Source organism: Triturus cristatus, chromosome 7, assembly GCF_964204655.1.
Source record: "Triturus cristatus chromosome 7, aTriCri1.1, whole genome shotgun sequence".
In the NCBI taxonomy this organism is placed as follows: domain Eukaryota; kingdom Metazoa; phylum Chordata; class Amphibia; order Caudata; family Salamandridae; genus Triturus; species Triturus cristatus.
Window position 1 is genome coordinate 144,563,353 of NC_140590.1, and position 6,699 is coordinate 144,570,051.

The window sequence follows — 6,699 nt, forward strand, 5'->3', positions numbered from 1 at the left end:
ATTCCATACTCCGTGTCGTAGCCCTCCCCGTCCCAGTCCAGGTTCCCATCCCTCCCTCCCTGTTCAGCTTCTTGTGCTAGGTGGGGCAGGTTGTGGTTCTGGGGGTCATGTGTTATATGCCTAAGGGTAAGGGAGTGGCCTGGAGGGAAGGGATGGGCGTGGAGTTTTGGTTGTGAGTTTCTTGTGGGAGGAGTTATGCTCATCTGGTTTGGACTGGGACGGGGAGGGGCTGTGACTCAGAGTAATGAATATTACCAGTAAGTAAATGGACATTCCTCTAGGCGTGTTGGTGTGTCTGTGTTTACATGCATGCCCTGTGCAGAAGCCAAATCTGTTGGCTTTGCAGTGCTTGTTACCATTTCACACTCTGAAGGTGTTTTCTGACACATATCAGGTACAGGAAAATGCAAGACCAGTTTTTACTTAAGTGTGCCAGAGCCACAAGAGGGTTGAAGTGGCCCAGTAGGCATGAGTTAAGCGTTAAAAGACAATGTCGGAACACAAGGAGGATCTGGAGGAGTGGGTAAGGAAAGACAGCAGTTGGTGATTTCTTCGGTGTTTGTGAGTACTTTAGGTTTCTATGACAATGCTATTTTGTGTTTTGCTCCCTCCTGCGAGTTGTGCTGAACCCCTACTTTGTACCCAGTGTATACTACTATCAGTTGTAGTAGAACACCTAGATCTCAGTGAATTAGACAGCATAGCACACCCTGTGTGCCTTTCCTAGGCCTAGGGTTTTTACCTTCGTTTCAAAGCACTGATACAGAAGCTGTGCAATATGGAAATCCCGTCTAGGGAAAATCTGCCTTTCTAGCTTAAGTGCTTCCAAGTTGAAACCTTAGCGTCAAGATATTCTGAAAGTATCAATGTATTCTGGCCTCATACGTATATTTCGACAAATTATGACATTGTTTGGGGCTACAAAAAACAGTCAGACATGCAATGTCGTCCTTATATTAGCTGGAATTATATGATAATATTGGAACTCAAGTTGGTGAGGGGTGCAACAAAACCTCATGCTCTGCTCTGCATGCTGTATTGAGGTCTGGCATAGAAGCTCCACCCATTTCCTGCCTATCTTTTCAATTGTCTCCTGTTGACTGTACTTGCAAAATAATTGCTTTTCATTCGTGAATAGGCTTACTAGTACCTCCTTGGTGCCGCTTTGTCTGCATTTGTACCCTCCCTTAACGACTGGACTTTTTACTTGTGTTGTTACACGGTATGCTTTATAAGTCGGTGAGCACTATTTTCTTTAATCATCTTCCCCTATTCCACGCACGACATTGCAGAATACTGCCCGCTTAGTTAGTAATGTATTTATTTAAATTATAGTGCGGTCTGCTTTCACTATAGCGGCCGCGTTACAGAACCTTTCTAGAAAAATTACTTTTTTCCCGCTTTGAGTGAAAGCTCACCATAGTGCTTTCACTTTAATGTTGTCCACGCTTCTTTCTTTAGACGCTGCTCACTATAACCTAAATACAAAAGCAGTGTCTAAAGAAAGGGGCGCGGGTGTTGTTCCATAGATTTAGTGTGTCTCGTCGGTTACTGCGCTTGAGCCTTTCAGTTGGAATCCAAGGCTCTTTTGAAATGCAATAGGTCTTGTATTTGCGAGAGTTTTAAGCTCTTAGCATTTTAAATGACAATGCGTTTTATTTGTTTTAAAAACAAAAAAATAAATAATGTCTCAAACTTGCGTAAATGAGAGACCGGTAGCATTGCAAATGCTTGTTTATATACGAAACACAGCAGTGAGTACGTCATGGCAGACCAAATAAATAATTAATTCCACAGCACTTGCAAATCTAAGAACGGGTCTGCCTTAGAAAGTTTGGAAGCAGTCGCACTCCCTTACTGATATTAGGAGACACTCTGCGGCTGTCAGATTAGCGTGGACTGCGCACACTTCTTTGCTATCCCATTCGCGCGACAAGATAATCATGTGCATTTTAAACATTTCACCATGGCGGTGCAAGCAGCACTACCATTTGCTGCAGTTCCACTTATCTGTCTACACAGCCACCCCCGCTTGCGCTACAGGTAGCAGCAGAACATAGCATACGTACTGCCATAGTCGGCTGGGCCGTAAGGACAGCCTGTGACAGTGGCGGCGCGCCAGGCGGGAATGTACTTCGGCTTTTAAAAAAGAATACATTGTAGCTGCCTCACTGCTGTGCTCTGTGCTACTGCCAGCACACGCCCGGGCCGGCAAGTGACGTCTGCGGGAGCAGCCCCAGCTCAGGCCAGCCACACAGGCGCGCATGCAAGCTAGCAGCCTGGAGTGGCCAGTAGTGTACTAGTTTAGTGCTTTGTGTGAATACAGAGGGAGTGGCATCACATGCATGACAATGCATTTCAGTGCGGTGATGCGGAGCACCACACTGAAATGCGTTAGTCTAACGCCTGATGCGTGATACTTGGCAGGACTGCTCTAAGAGGGCATTGGGGAGAAAAATGTGAAAAAGAGGCACTGATTCGTCCCGTCTGTTATGTCCAAGTATCAGTCAGGAATGTGCTCATTCCCACCAGGAGAGCTAGCCTCTGAACTCAGTTGATAAACCATCAATTTCCCCTTGAGGGATTCCATGGAGGCGGAAAGGTAAACCAACCTCCAAGATCAAGCAGGAACACAGAAAAAGGGGCATTTGATATAGGGTAAGAGAACGAGAAACATACCGCACCAGAAAGAGTTCCGTCACAGGAGAGTCACTCTGCCTGCCTGGTTCTCAGAGTCGGGGCTGATGGCCCTGAAAAAACAAGCGGCTCAGTGACAATATATATGGATATATGTTGTAACTACACGGATGCACAAAGAGGAAAGTTGAAGGGACTCACTGGCTACTACGATTGCACTAAGAAACCCCTAGAAGCACTCAGATGACTATCCGTAGGAAAGAAGGTAAGACATAAAGGGAAAAGGGAAACACAACCTGGCAAAGAATGAAGAACAACCAAAGTGGGAGTATGCAAAACAGTGATAAACTCAGCGAAGCTACTAGCCATAAAACAAGTGAAACCATCTTGCTGTTTCACAGCCTTTTTATAATGACAAGAAGGTACTGTGCTCCCTCTACTGGCCATTACCTGGAACTGACTGTTCCTTACTCAAGTAGCCAGCAATCAAGAGCTGGTAGTCAAAAAACATTTATTTTATTTAGAAAGTTTTATATAGCGCAAACATGACCACCGAGGGTATTACAGCGCTTTACCGAGTGTGCAGAAGGACGTGCGCATGCAAACACATATTCAACATAGCTAAAAGTAGATAGATTTAAAATGTCCAACATTCTCGTGAGCCCAGCCGCTAGTCCACAAAACAGCGTCAATAGTCCGGGAGTCAAGTGGGGAAGGCAGACTGAGGCAGATATTTCTTCATCAAGAGCCCTTTAACTTCTATTGAAGAGGACAGTGGAAGGGATCACCCTGACTTCAGGGGGAAGAGAGTTCCAGATCCTTGGTGCCAAACCTGAGAATGCTAGGTCTTTTTTTTCTTTAATTTTTGTGGTTTGAGTAAGAGGGTGCTGGCACTTCTGGAGGTTCTCCAGTTTCTGAGCGATGTACACCCGGGTCTTGAGGTGGATGGCTTTGTGTGTCATGCATGAAATTTTCAGCTGTATCCAAGTTTCATATGGGAGCCATTTCAGGGCCAGCAGGTCCGGAGATATGTGGTTGAATTTTTTAGTGCCCGTTACGAGCCTAGCCGCAGCATTGAGGGCCGCCCTCAGGGGAGCCATTTCCACTCTGGGCAAGCCACAGAGCGCTGCACTGCCATAGTCCAGCTTTGCGATCACCAATGCTTGCACTGCAACCTTTAGGTCATGAGCCAGGAGAAAGGGTTTGAGCTACCTTAGGATGCTGAGTTGGAAGTTCGCTCCTTTGCTGAGGGAACTGATGTGCTTTTTCATGTTTAGACTTTTGTCTAGTATATTACGAAGCGAGGATGCCAAGTCCACAAGGTGGGGTCTGCAGTTGAAAGCAGTAAGCTGATTCAACCATTGTTCAATGATCGGAGATTTCTGATGGGGTGAGATTAGGAGGAATTCTGTTTTTAGAGCATTTAGTTTCAAGTGGTTACTTGTCAGCCAGCTTTGTGTTTCCAGCAGGACTGAGTTGAGGGACCAGATGTCCTCAGGTGAGGCGTTCTTCAGGTTAAGTTGAGTCTCATCCGCAAACATGTGATAGTGTATGCTGGATGATTTCAGCATTTCTGTTAGGGGCTCCATGAACAAGTTAAAGAGCGTGGGAGAGAGTGCTACACCTTGGGGAACCCCCAGCGTAACCGGTGCCAGATGGGACAGGGATTGGTTCACCTTGAAGCATTGGGATCTATTCAGGAGGAATGAAGAGAACCAATTAAGCACAGGCCCAGACAACTCCATCCCGTGTTCCAGGAGGTCAATTAGGTTATCGTGTTTGACAGTGTCAAATGCTGACGAGAGGTCAAGAAGGATCAGTAGGCATGACTCATTGTGGTCCAGCATTGTTAATGAATCATCAACAATGTGCGTTAGAGCCGACTTTGTGCTATGGCCCAAGTGGGAACCAGATTGGCATTGGTCAAGGAGTTGGAAATGGTTGAAGTGATTGTAAAGTTGGGCAAGCACACATTTCTCTTGTAGCTTTGCTAAGGTGGGGATGTTGGAGATTGGGCAAAAGTTATGAAGGTCCGTCGGATCTGCAGTATGTTTCTTTAAAAGCGGGGTTACTTGACCCGATTTAAGGCAATCTGGAATAGCATCTTGCTGAAGTGATGCATTGACAATCGTGGTCCACAATGTTAGTAAGGAGGATCTCATTTCCGGGAAAAGGTTCGATGGCAGCAGGTCGTTGTAGTGGTTGGAAGGTTTCAGAGTCGACAGCGTTTTGTGTATAGCGCATTCATCCAAGGTTTGGAAGAGACTCCAGGATGCATTGTTTTTGGGAGGTGGGGTTGCGACGGGCCAATAAAATCCCTACCAGGTGGACAGAGGGAGGTCAGTGGACTGAACGATAGGTGGTCATGGGCAGATCATAATTCAGTTTCAATCTTACCGGTCTTATCTGTGAAGAAATTTGCAAATTCTTCGCAATTAGGCAATGTCCCTTGACCCAGAGGTGTGGAGTTTGGATGACTATTGGCTTTGGACCTGATGAGTTTGAACAATTTTTTGGGACGGTTTTTTGCTTGGTCTAGCTAAGATCTGAAAAAGGTGGCCTTCGAGCATCTGATGCGTTTGTTATATAAGCTTCTCAGGGATCTTAGGTGGTAAAGATGCTCAAGGGAGGGATAGGACCGCCATAACCTTTCAGCAAGTCTTAAGTATCTGCTTTCTGAATTAAGACTATCATTAGACCATGGTTTGGAGAGTTTAGAGGAGATTCTTTTAAGCTGTATTGGAGCAACCAAGCCTAGTATGTTCAGCATTGCATGATTATAGTGGGCCGTAAGGTCGTGGAGACCCGGCATGTTCGGTAGAGGGGGCAGGATGTTATCATAGAGAGCTGTCAGATCATGCTGGTTGATGTTCCTTAGGCATCTTTTCAGCTGTTTTGGGTTCTTGGGCTGGGCTTTATTTGATCTTACCAATTACAGGATACAGAAGGTGATGCAATAGTGGTCTGTCCAATCACATGGGAGGATCGAATCAAGGAGGATGGAGTTGGGCTTACCAATGAAAAGATCTAAGGTAGCTCCTTTGATATGAGTAGGGCTGTCACAGATTTGGATTAGATTGAGGTCAAGAAGGAAGGATTTAAGGCTATTGACCACCACGTCATTTACATCATTCGAAAGGAGGTTGAAATCTCCCAGGAAGATCTGAGTGCCATGGAAGTCTGCATTGGCTGAAATAATGTCCATGATCTGTTCTATGAAGGGAAGGTTGACGCGAGGGGGATGGTAAAACGTGTGCAGTTTGCAGGAGTGATTGTTGCCACCAGTCACTTCAATGAATAGGTATTCACAGGACGGCAGTAAATCAGTCTGTAGTACCTACACTGTAAAATTGCTCCGATGTAAACATGCGATGCCTCCACGTTGCCCTCAGGATCTGTCCAGCCTAATGATATCAAAGTTGGGAGGTATTAAAAGGTCCAGGAAGGGGGCAGCTAAACCATTTACCCAAGTTTCCGTCAACATTACAAGGTCAAGATCCTGCGCCAAAGCGGTACAAAAGGGGGTGGTGATGGACGGAGCATCAGAACCAATCAAACACTCACACCCAGTCAACAGATCTGGGTTTGATCCATCACCGTTCTTTAGCCCACTCTGCCACCCCATTTCAGACATGGCCATATGCAAATTAGTCTGACCCTGTGCCTCATGGGAACAGTACAGCCCGAACTGCCAAGCCATGCCTTCCCTGGACCGGAAACAAGCTTCCTAGGACCGGTTTCAGGCATTTCAGCCGTCTTCAGCCAGGCTTGCTCGAATCCAGTGGCAAAGTGAGCAAGGGACTCAACGTCTGAGCATACCCTGCCAACTGAGGGCGAACAAAGCGGTACAAAAGGGGGTGGTGATGGACGGAGCATCAGAACCAATCAAACACTCACACTCAGTCAACAGATCTGGGTTTGATCCATCACCGTTCTTTAGCCCACTCTGCCACCCCAGTTCAGACATGGCCATATGCAAATCAGTCTGACCCTGTGCCTCATGGGAACAGTACAGCCCGAACTGCCAAGCCATGCCTTCCCTGGACCGGAAACAAGCTTCCT